Source organism: Pelophylax lessonae (genome assembly GCF_965119305.1).
Source record: "Pelophylax lessonae genome assembly, chromosome: 5".
NCBI classification, from domain to species: Eukaryota; Metazoa; Chordata; class Amphibia; order Anura; family Ranidae; genus Pelophylax; species Pelophylax lessonae.
Genome location: NC_138772.1, coordinates 267921244 through 267941462, shown reverse-complemented (window position 1 = coordinate 267941462; position 20219 = coordinate 267921244). Strand labels below are relative to the sequence as shown.

Here is a 20219-nt window from a genome sequence, read left to right as displayed (position 1 = left end):
CTAAACTATCCCTCTCCAAGAGTCTTGCCCTATTCTAGGCCCTTTTAAGGACCTTGTTGCTGTACCCCCGGATCCGTAGACGCTCTCGAAGGGCGTCTGCCTCTTTTGAAATCAGCCTCTCTGGTGCAGATCTTACACAGTCTAAGGTATTGACTGTAAGGAATACTCTGCACCAGAGGGCGTGGGTGGCCACTGTTGAAGTGGAGGATCGTGTTGCCCGCCGTGCTTTTAAGATATAGTGCTGTGTGGATTGATACATCATTGTTCAGTATAATTTCAGTGTCCAGGAAGGGTATTTTGGAATGACTCCACTGCATCGTGAACTTTAAATTAAAGCTATTATTTCCCAGATATGCCATGAACAGCTGAAGCTCCTCGACAGAACCAGTCCACACCATCAGTACATCGTCAATGTACCGCCGCCACAGAAGTATGTGGCTATGTAGCAACGCCGCGGATTCCTCCGCGGATTCCTCCGCGAACAGGTAACGCTCCCATCCCCCCAGGTACAGGTTGGCATACGATGGGGCACAAGATGTCCCCATCACAACCCCCTGTACCTGGAGGAATGTGTCACCATTAAAGGTGAAGATGTTAGATTCAAGTATATGGCCCAGGAACCTCAACAAGAAATCGGCCTTAGGCCATGAGGAGCGTCCCTGTTCGCGGAGGTAAGTGCCCACCACTTCCAGGTCCCTAGCATGGGGAATACTTGAATAAAGGGCCTCAATGTCTATTGCTACCAGAATAGAATTTTGTGGAACGGTAAGGCTTTCCAATATTCTCAACAATTCTATTGTATCTTTGAGATACGAGGGCAGTCTCGCCACATGGGGCTTCAATTGACTGTCCACGTATCCACTTGCCGTTGCGGTGAGGCAGCCTATGCCCGAAACAATAGGGCGTCCGGGGGGGTGCAACAAGGTCCTTGTGGACCTTTGGTAAAGCATGAAACGTAGGCGTGACTGGCCATTTCACGGATAAATACCCAAATAGATCTTGATCAATAATTCCTTCATTGTATGCTCCCCGCAATAAAGCATTGAATGCCTCTGTTTTATGTTGGATCATATCCGGGGATACCCGCATGTACCACTCTGTATTTGAGAGAATATTATTGCACATATCCACGTATTGATCACGATCCATAACGACCACATTGCCCCTTCCTTGTCGGATGGTTTAATGACAATGTGTTTGTTATGGATCAAGTGATCAAGTGCCTGTTTCTGGGTATAACTAAGATTATGTGCCACATGTGTGGGAGGTGACAGTGATTCAATATCCTTGATCGACTGCCTGAGAAAGGCCCAGACAGCCGGGCAGGTTTGAAGTTTGGGAAAGACCTTAGATTTGGCCCTGTATTTGTGTGGACTATCTTCAAGTGGTGACCCGTCGTCGTCAGAAGACGACGAGGAGTCATCACTTTCACCTCCATATTGTTCATTCTCGGCCAGAAGTTGCATCAAGATTTTTAATGTTTTGTAGTCTTGTATTTTAAAGTCTTTGAAAGGTTTCATCATTTGCTCGGGCAGAGTCCTTTTCCTTATCAAATAGGTACCTGAAGGTCAGGTTCCTGGCGAAGAGATGTAAATCGTTTACCAATTCAAACTTATCAAGTCTATCTAAAGGGAAAAAACTTAGACCGAGGGTTAATACCTCCTTTTCAATGGGTGACAGATCGTATGAAGATAGATTAATCACATCCAAATTACCATTTGTTAACTTGGCTTGATCACATGTTGGTCCATTGGACCTAACCTCCTGTCGCCCAGCGCAGGGGGCAGTGATGGTGCCCCCTGCGCTGGGGTATTCCCCAAAGGGGGCACGCCGTCCAGCTCCAGGGTCAATGGCTCCCTGTTGGTTTTGGGAGTAGCTCCCATGTGTGCATACTGGGATATATTTGCATTCGAGTTGAACATGGACGGACATACAGGAAGATTCATGTGGACTTTTATGCCCAAATTCCAGGGGTAGATATGACAATATGTTAAATTCTTTACAGAAAATAGCACCCACCGATTGCCTGCTGTGGTGGGGTCCATGTGAGACTGGTCTAACTTGCACATATAAGCCATCTCCTGGGAGGACCGGAATGGCCCCCTCGGAGTTATCTGGCCTGGAGATGTGGGGTGTTGGCGGGAGACAGTACCTGTGGTCAAATTACATTCGGAAAATGTGAAGTTTGGTAAGCATTGGATACTTCCCAATATTATGAAAAAGAAGATTTTTGTTGATTAAGATATGTTGAATTAAGATATGTATATTTGTACATTCGGTTACTCATTATTTTTTTTAATTTTTTTGTTCTTTTTCACAATGGTATTTCAAGGCTTTTATGAAATCTTGGCTTCTTATTTGGTGAATAAAGTTGCTTAAAGCGGAGTTCCACCCAAAAGTGGAACTTCCGCTTTAGGTAGTACTAACCCCCTGACATGCCAGATTTGGCATGTCATTTTTTTTGGGGGAGGAGCAGGTACCTAGTTTTAACAGGTACCCGCTCCCACTTCCGTTTGGAGCGCCGCGGCGCCCTGAGCGGAAGTTCTCCTCTCCCCCTCCCTCCCTGCACTCTTCTGGGACATGTCGGAGTTCCCAGAAGATTGCCGGCCAATCACGGCATGTAGCGCAACTCGCCCATGCGCAGTGCGTACCGGCGCCGCAGAGAAGGAGAAGACGGTGCATCGCTGGACCGTGGGACAGGTGAGTGTGTGTTTAGGCTGGAACTCCGCTTTAAATTCCTGATGAAGCAAGGAGTTACCATGCGAAATGCATTTAATGAGCAATCACCTAATTTACCACTGTCACCAGAATATCTGTATGCTGCTATTTATTATGTTGTATGTCTTTTGTATTGATGATTTTACCAAAGAATAAAACTGTCTGGTATTTTACCATTTTGTTGCTTGCCTCTATACTACAGGTAACAGATCCATTATAGTCCCATACCTTCTTCCTCTTTTTCATTGGGTTCTAGGACCAGTGAAATCTCCCTATATATATATATATATATATATATATATATATATATATATATATATATATATATATATATATATATATATATATATCTCTATATCGTATTTTCCCGGCGTATAAGACGACCCCCCTAATTTTCATCCACTGGTCAAACTTATACTTAGGTTACCTTGGAGATATTATACTCGGCATATAAGACGACCCCCCATTTTTGGGGGATTTTTTTGAGGTTCAAAAGTAGTCTTATACGCCAGAAAATACAGTGTGTGTATGTATATGTATATATATAATTATAAAATTTAGTTTTTTTTTCACAATACTCTTTAAAACTGTGGCATCTGTTTCCACATACATTGTACTGAGGTCTTTAAAACACAGAATAACTCTTCTAAATATGGATTTAAACCCCTGTAATTATGTCATGCTGAACCTAGTAATTTTGAAATGAGATTCTTCTTCTTTTTTTTTTTTTTCACCCAATTTTACTCATAATGCTGAAAGTTAGGCAAAATTAAAAAAAAAATTGACATTAAACTCGTATAAAAAAAAATAGATTCTATTCACGAATGTAGTAAAGTGGAACTTTAGAAATGTAAGTATTGTCAAATTTCTACCAGCCGGCCCCTTTTTATGTATGGCTTTATAAAACATTTAAAATAAGTACCTATGCTGTTTGTAATTCAGTAGTCTTTCATCCTGTTCTTTGCAGCCTTGTTTGCTTCTTTTGTTGCAGTTTTGACAAAAATCATAGCAGTAAGGGAGTCGCTAGAGGGTGATCTGCTGAAAACATGATGGGGGCACTGTGATTCAGCACTCTGCAACTCCTGTACCTCCCCTTTTTGCTGAGCCAAGAGATGCAAGCTGAAACTATACACAATTTACTGCACACAGAATTACAGCAAGTGACATACTTTGAGACTAAAAAGGTGAAACAGTTCCTAATAAAAAAAAAAAGTGACTGTTATGAGTAAAGTTCCGCTTTAAATCACAGCTAAACCCATCATTTAAATGTTACCAAAACAGGTGAACTCAAGGCATGCTGTAAACTGCTACAGTGTCTAGTTTTCTTATGTTAGCTTTCAAATAGACTGTCAGCCATCAAATGGCTGATATAACTGGTCACATGTACAGCACCATGTCAACTGCACATCAAACACTTGCTAAGATGACCGATTCCTTGACTGTAAAAGATAGGAGGGTTTAGTTGGGCTTTAACTCATAAAAGTTCTATTACTCCAGCACTAGATGTAGGAAGTCTTATACGATCCAACAGGTCTGTATCAATTCGTCCACTTGTATATTTAATACAACGGGCTCTTGCCAAATTCTTTGACCCTTAAAGAATATAGGTCAAATAAAATCCACTGTGTCTTTTTTCTTTTCTCTCAATCATTCACCATCCTGTAGTCCCCAAAATAAAATTTGTTGATCTGCCACTCAACACCAAGTGACGTGTGACTGTTCTTCATTCCCATATATCCATATTCATATACTCAACGAATCACACATCCTCAAATCATATCTCTCCCAACTCAAATCCTCCTCAGCAGAGAAGCTCCTCAAATTCCTCAGATCCTTGTGACCTAGATTATCCCTAAAAGGCAAAATCTCATAAAATGTCATAAAACCCGTCATAAAATGTGCTCAGTTTCATCATCTGTACAAAACTTGACATTCCATGTACTTTTACTTCAATTATCATTAACATTAACATGTTGTAAATATACCTTACCCCAAAACGTTGCCCACATAGCATAGGGCTAGATGATGTAACTAGGCTTATTTCTCGAACTTTTTCTTTAAATGCAGAATAAGACGAGTTCAGATGAAGAATAAAGATTCTAGAAGTATTTATCTGTCCAGCTTTCATTATTACCTCATATTACCACCATACTGAAATGGCTCTCAGCCAACATCAACCCAGGGGGCGAGTCGACCGGGAATCCAGTGCGTGTGTCAGGCGGCTCCGATTTCCGCATGACACCGGCGATCTCTGCCCGCTGACAGAGAATGTCCTCCTTCTCCCTGGGATGGTCAGAGACTATGTGATCCTGCTATATAGGATCGCATGTCTCTGTGATCATCTCACAAGTCCACCCCCCCCCCTCTCAGTTAGAATCGCTCCCCTAGGCTTACATTTAACCCCTTGATCACCAACAGTATTAACCCCTTCCCTGCCAATGGCATTATTACAGTAACAGTGCATATTTTTAGTTTATCAATGGTACCCCCAAAAGTGTCAAATGTCAGTTAGGGGTCTGATCTGTCCGCCGCAATGTCAGTCCCATAAAAAATCGCAGATTGCTGCAATTTCCATTAAAAAAAAAACAATAAAAATGACAAATCTTTCCCGTAGTTAGTAGACGCAATAACTTTTGCGCAAACCAATCAAAATACGCTTATTGCAATTTTTTTTACCAAAAATATGTAGCAGAAAACAAATTGGCCTAAGATGTTAAAAACGTTTTGATTTTTTTAACTTTTTTTTGATTGAGAATGTCCTATAAATGAATATGAAAAAATATATATTTTTTTTCATTGTCGCTCTTTTTTTTGTTTATAGCGCAAAAAATAAGAATCACACAGATGATCAAATACCACCAAAAGAAAGCTCTATTTGTGGGGAAAAAAGGACGTAAATTTTGTTTGGTACAACATTGCACGAACGCGCAATTGTCCGTTAAAGTAACACAGTGCCGAATTGCAAAATAGGGCCTGATCATTAAGGGGGGGCAAATCCTTCCGGGGCTAAAGTGGTTAAAATTTCGAATTCCTTTTTTGCTGCAGCAAGCCAATTTCCTGTTGGGTATGTTCGTTCTCCATGGTCCCACTGTATGTGAAACAAAGACACTCTTACTTGCTCTGGAAATTGACTAGGACTATGGTCTGTGAGATTTGTAGGGTGCATAGAACTGTACACATGATTTCAACTAACATGCACTGCTTGTTTCAAACAAGCGGAAATTAGGGGGAAAAGAGGTTCAGCAGAGTGGTTGCCATTACAAGACGACACTGAAACACAGTAAGACATGAATTTATGAAAAAAAGATTAAATTGACATTAAGTAGGGGATGCGTATGGATTATTTATAGAGAATAAGTATATTGTTTAGTGCAGGGCTTGAAATCTAGGAGCCAGCTAAAAAAGTTAAAGAGCCAGTTTTTTTTTGCACATGCTGAATGGCCGGCTTCTATCGGACCGGCTGCCATACACACAGGCCGAATGGCTGCCAGTTTTTAATGAACGGCTGATGTTGGCCGGCATTTGGCCCATGTGTACTTGGGATGATGGGCAGAGGCTCACTAGGGAAGGACAGTGCACCAAGTTGGAGGCGATAAGAGATCCACTTATACCACCTTAGGCCCCTTTCCCATGTGCACCACTGCTAACCGGAATCCGCTTGCTCAGCTGGGATTTCTCTGCTAATCCCCGCTGAGCAGGAGGATGACAGAACCTGTATGCTCCGCTGTGCAGAGCAAACATGGACACTGTCCCGCTCTCCTCTATGGGGCAGTCTGATGGAAATGGACTGCCTTTTTCAATCCGATGCCATCTGATTCGATCTGTCGGACGGATGGAAAGTAGGACCACCATCCATTGTTTTTTTGCCAACAGGATCAGATGGTGGCGGTTGTCAAATGAAAAACTGACAGGCGGACCTGATCAGATAGCCCATGTGAAAGGGGCCTTCCGCTGTGTGGCGTGGAAGGGAGAGAATAAAAAAATGATTTTATTGGAGAAAAAAATTAACTGTTTCCTTCTCAGCGCCACCAGTGACTGCTTGTTGGAGCCCGGCTGCCACAAGAGGCTGCCAGTTCCCAGATGGAAGCGTCTCCCTACAGCCGGCAGCAAAGGCGCGGCCTAAATTTCCAGGCGGCACGCCATCTTAGTCCGTGGGCAGGGGCCACAGTGTAGCCCAGCCGCCAGGCCGCTAATTCTAGTCCCCAATGCAACCTGGTGCCTGGGGTTTGTGGAGGCCTGGTTTAGTGTCACTTTAAACTGTTGTCATATTCTTTAAGAAGCCTGCTGAGTTTTGCTCAGTAATATCTTTCTGCTATGAATCCTTTTAACTAGTTTCCTGGTACAAAAGTTTTGTTCCCAAGCCTGGAGATAGCCTAAAGGTTCTTCATACTCGTTTATGAATTAAATGTAGTATTTTTAAAAATAGTTTTTGAAATTCCCTTTCTTGGCTAACAACGTTTTTTTAACTTCTGTTGCTTTTATACATGTAGTTTGTGACTGCCTACTAACTAAAACATACTCAAACCCATTGCTCCGCTCCAGACTTGCTCCTTAAATCCTACATGGCCAGCCTTTATGCTGGCTACCACAGCATGTCCCCCCTATCCCAAGGTTTAAAAAAATACACCTGAAAAAGCACCCTATACTGCTTGATTCAAGTGTTTTACAGATGTTCCCATTGAAGTCTAGGGGGCTAAAAAGGCCCAAATCTGCCTGAGAAGTAGCTTTTGGAGTCTTGGGTTGTGAACAGTGGTGGCCACTGTTAGCCTGTCAATTGTTTAGATGAGCCTGAGCGACCACTGCAGTTCTGCCGTAGTCATTTCAGCTGCAAGAATCCGCAGAGTGCATATAACTGGCTGTGTGAATGCGGTCTAACATGGTTAAGCGTGTATCGGATTCTAGTGTTTGTGCATCAAGTGACCGGTTTATGACTAAAGCATACCTAAACCCAGTCATGAAAATACAATATAAACTGTAATATATAATTTTTCAGTCCATCTTTAGGGTCCGTGAGACCCTAAAGATGGAGGACGCAGCTGAAGCTGCGACGGAGGCGCAGATACCCTTTGGCACTCACAAGCCATCCAGCGGCAAAGGCATTTCCTTTCCCTGCCTATTTTGAAAGAATTGTTGCTAAAGAGTGGGGACGACCAAAATGTCTCCGTGGGGTTCTTGAGCACTTTACGAGGCGTTACCCCCTAGGCAGAGTCCCTTTTTTTTAAGAAGTGCACTGTGCCACCAGTGGCGGACCCTCCGGTTTCCAGAATAAACAAGGCAATCATGATTCCAGTTGAAGAGACCCTGGCCTTTAAAGATCTGGCTGACCGGAAGGCGGAAGCTGTGGCCCCCAATATAGCCCTAGTGTCGCAAACTCTGACCGAGTGGGCTAAGCTCTTACGCCCTGACCTGGAGAGGGAACAGCTCCCCTGTGCCTTTGCCAAGCTGGCAGACCAGCTGGTCCAGAGGCTGCAGTTTATCTGTGATGCCTCTTTGGATGCGGCTTCCCTGATGGCTCGCCTTTCTGTTTTTGGCAGTGGTCTTCGGCTTGTCTTTTGGCTCAAGTGCTGGTCTGCGGAAAATACTTCAAAAAAGGCCTTGGCTGATCTTGCTTTACAAGGAGATCGCCTGTTTGGAGCTACCCTGAATGACATCATTAAAGGTCTCACGGGGGGAGAAAAATACTTTTCTTCCGCAGGCTTCTAAGGGCAAGGAACCTCGTTGTAGACGTGGGCCTTTCTTCTCGGCTCATAAGGTTTTCCTCGCCTCTATCGATATCAAGGATGCCTACCTTCACATTCCAATATGTGCCAGTCACCAGCAGTTTCTCGCTTTGCTGTGAGAGAGAAGCATTATCAATTTGTGGCGTAAATGTTACCCTTTGGTCTCGCCTCTGCTCCTCAGGTCTTCACAAAAGTGTTCCCCCGGTGCTGGCTTTGCTGCGCTAATGGGGGATCGTGGTACCGGCTACCTAGACAATCTCCTTCTGTGGGCGGAGTATACGCCTGCTCTGGTGGAGAACCCGGAGATCACAATACAAACTCTGTGGTAGTTTGGCTGGATTTTGAATTTCCACTCTGGCTCCATCCACAAAGCTGGACTTTCTGGGCCTGATTCTGGACTTGGCCTTAGCCAGAGTGCTCCTTTCTCTAGGCAAACTCCAGGAATTGTAGGTTGCAATTCACCACCTGCTGTCCAACAGAGAATTGTCCCTCCGGACTTGCATGCGGGTGCTGTGCTTGATGGTATCTACCTTCGAGGCGGTTCTGTTTGCTCAGTTCCATACGAGGTCTCTGCAAAAGGAGATTCTGACCAAATCGGATGAGACTCCGTAGTCTCTGGACAATCAGATCCGGTTGAGTCGGGGAATGAGGGCGTCCCTGTTATGGTGGCTTTCATTCTCCAGTGCTTCGGTTGGGAAAATCCTTCCTCCCCTTGTATTGGACAGTGGTCACCACGGATGCCAGCCTGTCTGGCTAGGGAGGTGATTTTGCAAGAGAGGGGAGCAGGTACCTGGTCCTAGAAGGCTGTGGGACCATTCACGAAGCTTAGCGCTGCTGACAGTCGGCTGTGAAGCCGCAAGACATTGCAGCAGGCTGCCCATAGTAAACATGCTTGTAGTGAGACCGACGAAGAAGGGTTTCTCAACGTTATTGAGACCAGGGCCTGAATTATTATTTCTCTGTCGCTCATTGACAGACGTAGTCCTCGTTGATTAATAACAACTCGGGTTATACTGCCCTCTACAGGAGTAGGACTAGACAGGAAAGAAAACGTTCTGGCCACACCCTAGGGGCAGTCCCAGAGGGTATATCCTCTCACTTCCTGCTACAGCAAATTAGTTTTTTTTCTGTCTAGTTAGGAGTAAGAACCTAGATGCCTTGCTAGGATCTTCGGTCCTGGCAGGATTTTTTTCTTAGAAAGATTTTTTAGACAGCTTTTTTTCTCCAGTTTCCTGTGAGATCTTCAAGCAAGTAAGCTGGAACTGGGCGACGGGCTGGATGTTGAGATCCAGTGGTCACCCCAGTTCAGCCTACGAGCGCGTGCAGGCCATAGCTCCGCGCTGGGTCGGCCGCGACATAGTCCCACTGGACAGGGACTGACCCTGCGAGTTAAATGTCTCGCCTGGACGCCAATGACCAACAGAGTCACGGCATCCATATTGGTCGACAGCCCCCCCACCCCGGTGGAGAGGGGTTCTGTCAGGAGTTGGCGCCCGCCTGGTTCCGGTATGGTGAGTAGTATGTTCCCCCTCTCCCCTTGTCGGGTTTATGGTGGACGCGGGCCCCTCTCTGGGATGGTAGGATGGATCTCCCCTCTAGCCTTTAATAAGTCACAGATCCCCCAATTTGAGTGTGATTTTTGTGAAAAATAACCAGGAGGCTTGGTTTGGGAGCTGACGATCTAAAGTCATTGTAAGACTGTAAGGATGACTGAAGTCAGTTGCAGCACTAAAAGGGCGTTACTATTGAAGTATAAGGTATCCTACCTGTCAGAGGCACACAGGCTGATTCCTATGCCTGAGTACTGCAGTCCAGATCGCCATTCCTCCAGCTTCCACGGGCTGCACAGCACTGTTTTGTGGCATCTCCCGACGACCCACGGACCGCATGCGGCCCGCCAGGGTCCTGTATCGCAGGCCAGGATTATCACCATCCAGGGTGAAGTTTGTGGGGCCGATGCACTCCCGCAGGCCGCTAGGCCGAATACAGCATCCCGCAGTCCGCTGCTAGCCGCCGCTATCCTAACAGGCCGCCGCCATTTTCTTGCAGATCACACGAGGCCGCCATATTGGCGTAGCCTCGTGTCTCCAGCATGGGGGTGGCCATGTTTGAGGTGACCAAACACCTCGTGGAGCCAGGGGGAGGTGCCGGAAGGCGTGTTAAGGGGCGGAGCCGCCTCCTTTACCCAGGAAAAAGGGCCAAAGACTTCCTGTCTAACAGGACAGCACTGAGCAAGCTGATAGAAAACTTCTGTGCATCAGGGATGAGCCTTGGGGTCTCTCTCTCTGTGGGGTCCAAAAAGGCAGGTAACACTGAGGGGCGCTGTTGCGCTGGGGGATTACAAAAAAAAAAAAAAAAAAGAAAAAAAAAAGATTTTTTACTTTGTCATTTTTTTTTTTTTTTGTCGCTGGCAAATGTCTTGTATAATCATTGACCCTGCCGCATATGTATCCCCACCTGATCCCCTCAAGGTGGCCGCAGGACCCTCCAGTACCCCACTTGTTTTTAATGCATTATCGGCAGTTTTGGAGTCTTTGGTATCCCGGGTGGAGGTGGCCTGTCAGGGACGGGGGTCAAGAAGCGACCCCTGCCTACCCCTATTTTTTATCTGATACTTCAGATACGGATTCGGAGCTGGTCAATGCAGCTGCAGGTCCCTCTTATGGGGCTGTTGTCTCAGGTAATGTCTCCTCAGCAGTGAGGAGAACGTTTCTGCCTCCGCCATAGCACAAGAGTGGTGGATGCACTAGTTGTGTCCGTCCGGGAAACCTTTAGTCTTGAGGTTACACCGGCAGAGGTAGCTGAGACTGAGATTCCCTTTTGGTACTTGTTAGCCTACCAAAAGGGCGAAGGATTTTCCTTTACCCAAATGGGGTCGTTTTGAAACGAACCCCTGCTATTTCCAAACGCATGGCTAGGCACTATCCGTTTGAGGAATCCCTCTTTAAAGGATAGACGGTACCACCTGTAGTGGACTCACCAATTTCCAAATAAAGCCACCGTTATCCCGTTGGAGGACGCTGCGTCCTTTAGGGATCCGGTGGATCGAAGAAGTGGAAGCGGAATCCCGCGTAATTTTTTCCCTGATAGGGTCAACTCTTAGGCCAGTGGTTGCCATTTAGTTTGGTTGAGATTATAAAGGATCTCACTGGGGGCAAGAGCACTGTCTTGCCACAGACTGTTAGGATGAAAGGACCTCGTAACTAACGAGGACCTTCCTTTTCTGCTCATAAAGAGTTTGTTCGTTCCGCGAGGGCGGGCGATAAGGCGAAACCCTCCAAAGCCCCTTCAGAGGGTTTTCAAAGGGCGCTGGTCGGCTAAACAAAAAGTCCGGCTCAGCCAAGCCTGAAGAATACAGCCTGATGCGCCCCTACCCATCTCTGGGGTGGGGGGACGTCTTCACCGGTTTCCGGATCCATGGCTTGCCAGAACCCCGGACTAAGGGGTTCGCAAGGTCATACGGTCAGGATACAGGATCGAGTTTCGATCACTTCCACCGGTGCGATTCTTCCCTTCTAATATTGAATGGTTTCAGGGGTTCTATTCGAACCTGTTCACAATGCCCAGGAAAGAGGGCAAGGTGCGTCCAATTTCTGGACTTGGGGAAAAATGGAGTCCATCCAAACAGTGGTGGCCTCCCTGCATCAGGGGGATTTCCTGGCGTCCATAGACATTTAGGATACCTATCTTTAGATCCCCATCATCGCAGGACATCAGCGTTTTTCTTCGCTTTCCCAAAGATCATCCCTGGTTCCCACCAGGAGACTGAACTATCTGGGCCTAATGTTGGATACATCCTGGGCAAGAGTTTCTCCTTGCGGAGAAACTCCAGAAGGTTCAGTCAACGATTCGGATGTTGCTGTCCGTCAATTGGCTGGGACTGATGGTGGCCTTCTTAGAGGCAGTACCGTATACCCAGTCTCATACCCGAATTCTCCTGAAGGAGATTCTTTTCTAATGGAATCAGAATTCCGATTCCCTGGACAATCTGATCCGGTTGAGCGAGCGGACCAGGGAGTCTCCGATGCTCAACCAGGCGAAGTCATTTCTTCCGATAGTATCCAGGTTACCAATAAGGGTATCGGAACTGAGAGCGATCAGATTTTGTCTGATTTACTGGACCGAGCAGCTCTAGAGCAGCCCGATTCGGATCCAATCGCACAATGCCACGGTCGTGACTTATGTCAAGAAAGGGGCACTTAGAGTGTCCTGGTGGCCATCGAAACGACTAGCATCTTTCGTTGGATGGAACGGTTTGTTCCGGATCTCCCCGCAGTGTTCACTCCGGGGGTGGGAAATCGGCAGGCAGATTATTTCAGCCATCAGATTCTGGATCAAGGGGTATGGCCTCTTCATCCAGAGGTTTTTCACTAACTGTCCCTTCATTGGGGCACCCTGGATGTGGATCTGTTGGCACCTTGGCTCAACAGGAAGGTGCAGAGGTTTGTAGCTCGCACCCGCAATCCTCTAGCGGACGCAGCAGAAACGCTGATCGCCCCGTGGGGGCAGTATCAGCTACGGCATGCCTTCCATCCTCTCAAGTTACTGCGGGAACTTCTTCGCAGGATAGAGGTGGAGGGAATTCCAGTTATTCTGGAAATTCCGGACTGACCTCGTCGAGCCTGGTACGCCGACTTGGTGAGGCTAGTCGCGGACGCTCCTTGGAGACTTGCTCTCAGGGAGGATTTGCGGTCTCAGGGACCGATCTTCCATCTTGCTTTACAATCGCTGGCTTAATGGCCTGGCCATTGAGACCCAGGTACTGAAGGACAAGGGAGTGTCAGCTTCAGTTATTCCTACCTCTAGTTAAAGCAAGGAAAGCGACTTCCAGCACATGGAAGTCTTATATTGCGTGGTGCGAATCTCTTGGATTTCCCCCACATACCTATTCGGTGACCCGAATCTTGGTCTGTCTGCAACAAGGGGTTGAGCAGAAACTGTCCTTGAGCACGATCAAGGGTCAGGTTTCAGCGTTAGCAATCTTCTTTCAGAAACCTTTGGCTAATCATTCCTTGGTGCGGAATTTCATCCAGGGGGTGCGACATCTGGCTCCGCCAGTGCGTGCACCCTTACCGCCTGGGATCTTAATTTAGTGTGGTCGGTTCTTCAGAAACTTCTCTTTGAAGATATTAGGGAGATTCCCTTGCTTACATTATCCCAGAAGGTGGCCTTCTTGGTGGCCATTACTTCTGCACGCAGGGTGTCAGAACTGGCCGCATTATCTTGTCGTTCCCCATATCTGGTGGTTCATAGGGATAAGGTGGTTCTTCTTCCGAATCCATCCTTCCTAAAGTGGTTTTCAGAGTTTTCATCTGAATAAAAATATTGTTACCTTCCCTGTGTCCTAAGACTAGCCATCCTTGGGAGTTTGCATTACACTCCTTGGATGGGGTTCAGACAGTACACTTGACTACTACGAACTTGTTTCATAAGACGGACTCACTTTTTGTGATCACGGATAGCCCTAGAAGGGGGTTGCCTGTGTCTGCCGCGACCATATCTAGATGGACCAGTCAGACGTTGGTACAGGCTTATTCTATTAAGGGTCGGAATCCTCCATTCCCTGTTAAGGCGCACTCTACTCGGGCGCCTAGTGTTTCCTGGGTCTTCCGCCATCAGGCGTCAGCGATCCAGGTTTTCAAGGCGATGACTTGATCGTCGGTTCATACCTTTAGTTCATTTTATAAAGTTGATGTGATGGCATCGTCAGATGCCTCTTTTGGCCGCAAGGTTCTGCAGGCCGCAATCTGAGGAGACTGTTGGTCTACCTCAAGGGTTTCTTGGGTTTTTTCACTTAGGTCTCATCTTTTTGCTCGATGAGTCCTTGATGCTTCTGGTTGGCTCCGGTTGGGCCTTCTGGATTTTGATTTCTGTTATCCCACCCCTCATTTGTGGTACAGCTTTGGGACGTCCCGAGTTGTTGTTAATCAACGAGGACTACGTCTGTCAATGAGCGACAGAGAAAAATGGATTTTTGTAAAATCTTACCGTAAAATCCTTTTCTCTTAAGCTCATTGACAGACGTACTACCCGCCCCTCTGTTTTTGAGTTGGGTTGGGTTAAATTCTCTAAACACTGCTTTGTGACATAACTGATTTGCTGTAGCAGGAAGTGAGAGGATATACCCTCTGGGACTGCCCCTAGGGTGTGGCCAGAACGTTTTCTTTCCTGTCTAGTCCTACTCCTGTAGAGGGCAGTATAACCCGAGTTGTTATTAATCAACGAGGACTACGTCTGTCAATGAGCTTAAGAGAAAAGGATTTTACGGTAAGATTTTACAAAAATCCATTTTTTTCCCCCCCAAAACCTTTTAAACCCCAATAATACCCCAAACAATAACTTTTTTTGCAGTGTATTCGGTTGTGTGTTATGTTAATGCACATTAACCAGCCTAAAATTGCACATAACCCTTTGTTGCTGCAGGATGTAGCATACTACATCGCAGGGCTGCCTTGTAGACCTGTAATCCTTTCATGACTGCAAGATAGATCAGCTGCTGATCACTTACCAATGGTTTGTGTGTGTTATTCTGTATTGGTCACCTTCACTCACCCCTACTGCTGCTGACTCCCTTGGTCTCTGCTACTCTTGGTTTCTTTGCGGTCACTCTAGTCATGTGATATCTCTGTGTTGCCACAGGTGGATAGTGTATACTGGGACCGCCCAACAGTCAAAAACACAGCTCTGATTTATTATTAAATCTCCCTGGGCATGCTCCCCCCAGCACCAGGCTCATGTCATGGTGTGCAGTACCTGGGGCTACCCCAGCTGTAGATTCTGTAACAGACTGTAAGCTGTAGCCCAGTTTAAAGTAAACACTGTGTTTAGTTGAATGTACAGGCGGTCCCCGGGTTACAAACAAGCTAGGGTCTGTAGGTTTGTTGTTAATTTGAATTTGTAAGTCGAAACCGGTACATTTTTAAGTGTAGCTCCAGCCAAAAAAATTTAGTTTTTCCCTTATCGTCTTTCAGGACAGGCACTTCTGAGAGAACCTGGCTCCTCCCTTCATAGGAAACAGCGCCCCAATCAAATGGATTTAATCCTCCATCCAGCAGGCTGCCTCAGTTATGGTGTTTCCTCCAGCGGGGAGACACCGTCCAAAGAGGAGCCATAGCTGAGGGGGAATATAGGGAAGGTTAACACCCCTGTAACATTTGTTTTGTTGTCTGTACACCTGTTCAGAAGATTTCCTCTCACTTTCTGTCCCTATGACAACTGGATTTTGAAAATTTTGGGTTGTTGTGGAAACAAGGATTGGTGATAAGGCTTAAGCGGTAACTCCTTTTTCCCATGAGAACTCTTATGGGAGTGAATTTCCCTTCCTAGGGATAGATTTCTCCTCACTTCCTGTTGTCTCTCTCCGTTTGTAAGTCGGATGTTTGTAACCCAGGGACCACCTGTATTCTATTTCTTTATTCCTTTATTTACACTGACATTTCATATATACACATCACTTTATGTATATAATTTATTGCATTTAGTATTCACATTTTTGTATTACATGTAGCACTACACTGCTTTTCTATATTTCATAAATGGATTAGCATGGAAGCTGAAGACTTCCAGTGTGTCTTAGTAATAACCTCTGGATTTTTAAAACAAGGTGCACATTTCCAGCACACTTACCAGCTAATTGGCAAACAAATTCAGCACTGTGTATGAAGAGTGGGTAGCATGAATATTTAAGGGGTGCTGGCGACTGTCGCAACCAAAGTAACTACAATTTATCATCCTGTCCCACTCTTAATGTCTATAGTTTGTGTATGGGAACCAATATGAAATTGGATCCCTGAATTAAAGTAGAAGTCCACCCTAACACTAAAATCTACAGGCATTCATGATCTAAGACTAACCTATCTAGCCCTGTAAAGAAGAAATCGGTACTTAAAACCATATTCTCTGCAATTTTAAAGTGGTTGTAAAGGCAGAAGGTGGTTGTGTTTTTTTTTTTTTTTTTAACCATAATGCATTCTTTGCAAAAGGTAAAAAAAAACCTGTGCTCAACTCCCACGCAACCCTGAATACTTACTTGAGTCTGATCTTGATCCACCGCTGTGCCTGAGAGCAGTGGCTTTCTTCTCTCTCTCTCTCTCCCTCTCTCTCTCCCTCTCTCTCCCTCTCTCTCCCTCTCTCTCCCTCTCTCTCCCTCTCTCTCCCTCTCTCTCCCTCTCTCTCCCTCTCTCTCCCTCTCTCTCCCTCTCTCTCCCTCTCTCTCCCTCTCTCTCCCTCTCTCTCCCTCTCTCTCCCTCTCTCTCCCTCTCTCTCCCTCTCTCTCCCTCTCTCTCCCTCTCTCCCCCTCTCTCTCCCTCTCCCATCACAGGACATGAGGACAGCAACAGGAGCCGTTGGCTTCTGCTGCTGTCGTTCGATGTGAGGAGGAAGCAGGGGCATTGCCAAGCAATGCTGTGTGTTTCGGTAGACACACAGAGCCTGTCTCAGGATCGAGCACCCACGAGTGCTCCCATAGCAAGCAGCATTCGGAAGAAGAAGAAAGGAGCCAGGAGGATCGGGGCTGCTCTGTGCTAAACCATTGCACAGAGCAGGCAAGTATATCATGTTATTAACAAAAAGAAAATAGAAAGTCTACAGAGGAGTACTGGGGAGAACTGATGACAGTTTGAGATTTCCGTGCTCTAGAAGTTACTAGCTCACTGGATTTCTAGTAGGGGTAACATGCATTTATTAAACCGAGATGGCACCCAATGTGAACAGATATTAGAAGTTCATTATTAGAGTAAACTATATAAGAACTTTTAAGAACCCCTTGGTTAGTTTGGCCATAGATGGGTCGGTTTTCGTTCAGTCCGCAGGTAAGGTTGAACGAGAAAAACCTGATTTCCCCCCATCCACATTCAATATGAAAGGGGGCATTCTCCCACTGTTTTTGTATTCTGACCATGGGGAATCTTCCCCACTGTCAGAATACATTGATCAGTGCTGCTGGCTCTAGCCCACTGTGCTGATCGAGAGGAAATTTTCCGGCAGCACAGTTGTGCAGAAGGCGATAATTAGACTGACTTTTGTGCCCATACGTGAATCAAAATTTGGCTGGTCCCTACTGAACTGGCCAAATTTCAATCCATCTACTGGCAGCTTTAGAACCTGGTAAGGAGAACTTCTTCTTTTTTTTTTTTTTTTTCCAAATCTTTTCAAAGGGATTTAGGCATAGATACAAGAAAAATGAATAAAGAGTTTTTTGCACACAATATAATTCATTCATTGAATATTTTGGTCTTTCCACTTTTGTAGGGATACATTTTAAATAAGAACCTCTAGTGCTGCGAGAGGCATGCATAGTTTAATTTTAGAGGGATCTCCTGAGTATGTTTGTATGGTCCTCCATGCTTTAACAGATGCCTGTACTGTGATTGGTAAATTACTAATTTGAAGTGGTTTCCAACAATCCGCCATAAGTAAAGTGGATAGTTAGTTTATCTTTACTATTGCTGCTTCAGCGTGGACCCAACGAGGATGGAGTAAACCAGTGTTTTATATGTGATAATTGTGTTGCCGTTTAATAATAGTCTTTTAATTCTACCATACCCAATATTCTTATGTTTAATCATGTGCTACCAAGCTCACCTTGGATGTTTACCCTGCCAGATGTGTTGTTTAAGAAGACTCTGGAACGGCAATCGATTGGAGGGTGTAATTGGTATTGACAAAGTGCGGAAAAGATAGAATACCTGTGGAAGTATCCTCCATTTAAGTGTGGCCTTTCTGCCTATCCTAGACAGTTCCCTATATGAAGATTGTAGAAGTTCTTGACGTATTTTGGTTAATAAAGATTTGAAGTTGGCTTCTGCAAGTGCAGATACTGATGGGGTTAGGGTAATGGCAAGATATGGAATTCCTTCAGTTTGGTCTCTAGATTGTGTCTTGTGTGTTTATGGACCCATAAGTCTAGAATTAAGGGCTTAGTGAAATTGACTTTATAGTAAGACACGTTACTAAAAGCAGTTAAGAGTATGGTGGGCGAAAGGAAATGAAATTTGTGGGTTTGTTAAGGACAATATAACATCTGCAAATAAACTTACGGTATGGGATTCACCTTGTATCTTAAAGCCTAAGATGTGTGGGTTTGAGAGGGTAGTTTCCGCATGGGGTTTTATCATAGGGTTAAATATAGAGGGCGATAATGGGCAACCTTGTCTAGTACCGTTTGTGATAGAAAAGGGTTTGGATAATAATCCAGAGGTATATACTTGAGCTGATGGAGTTGAGTATAATACGAATATTGCCTCCAGGATAGGGCCCCTGAACCCAAATATTTCCAGCATCATTGCACTCTATCAAAAGCCTTCTCTGCATCAATGGATAGAAGCAGTGAAGGCGTTTTTAGATATGTCAGCATAATGGATCAGATTCAGGATCCTCCTGGTGGCATCTAAAGCTTGTCTTCTAGCCATATATCCCATCTGGTCTGGTTTGATTAGTGATGGCAATATTGTGGGTAAACATCTGGCCAATAGCTTAGCATAAATTATGACGTCTGTTAAGTAGTGATATAGGCTGGAAATTAGCTGGGGTGTCTGGTGTTTTTTTTACCTGGTTTGGGGAGGTTAACTATGTAGCATTTCCACTGGGAGTGAGGTTGAGGAAGAGGAGTCTTGGAATAATTTCAACAGGTATGGTGACAGGGTGGACTTGAATGTTTTGAAATATTCATTGGTGAATCCATCAGGGCCTGGTGATTTATCATTGGGTAGGGTGTCTCTCATCCTTATATGTTTGTCTGTGGTGAATGGGGAGTTGAGGATTGATAGTTGCGAGGACGAAAGGGTAGGTAGACCTATTTTATCTAGGAATAAACTGATTTCTTGGTCAGTGGGCTGGGGGGAGGAAGGGTTATCTTTTAAATTGTAGAATAACCCATAATAGTCTGCGAAAGTGCCCGCTACTTCATGAGAGTTAATACGTTTTGATTTGGTAAAGGGGTGGCTGAGGAATGGAATTTTGGTCTTTGTTCTACGTGCTTTTCGCTTAGTTCAGGGGTCTTCAAACTATGGCCCTCCAGTTGTTCAGGAACTACAATTCCCATCATACCTAGTCAAGTCTGTGAATGTCAGAGTTTTACAATCTCTCATGGGATGTGTAGTTCTGCAACAGCTGGATGGCCGTAATTTGAGGATCCCTGGTTTAGCTGCTAAAAATTTGCCTGCTTTTATTGTTGAATAGTATTTGAGTCTAAGAGAATGCATGTATTTGTTGTGGTCTTAAATCAGAAGTGCTTATAAGTGCGTAATTTAATTAGGCAGTCTGATTTATGGGACGTAGTAGGCAGGTTTTATTTTGGGTCTCTGGGAGGTGGATATCGTGTAGTATTTTAGAGAAAAAAAGTCTGGTAGTGTTTTTTGACCTTTGCACTCAGTTGGATTTAGATACCCCGTTTTATATAGGCCTTATGAGTATTTCAGAGCGTGGTAACGGACACATCAGGGGTATCGTTAGAAAAGAAGGACTCTTAATGTTGAGTCAATATTTTGTTATTTTCAGAAGATTGTACTACTGCATTGTTGCAAAGCCAAGTAGAAACTCTTGGGATGTGATAACCTATTTGTTGGGTGATGGTGATCCCTGAGTGGTCTGACCAGGTAATGTCGTGTATGGTAGTGGAGGTTGTCTGTTGGCGAAGCCATTTGTCCACTATAAATAGGTCTATCCTTGAATAGAATTTAGGTCTGGAAGAAAAGGTGAAATCTTTTTCATTTGCGTGTAAGCATCGCCATGCATTACATAGTTCCTTTTTGTGTAGTAGGTGTTGTAGGGAAGGTGCCTGAC

The 20219-nt window shown here is 45.1% G+C and overlaps 1 protein-coding gene across 1 annotated transcript in view; it reads left to right on the top strand.

The window, feature by feature from the left end:
- The window catches only part of GALNT1 (polypeptide N-acetylgalactosaminyltransferase 1), a 375931-nt gene that overhangs the window by 67848 nt on the left and 287864 nt on the right, over nucleotides 1-20219 (top strand). The window lies entirely within an intron of this gene.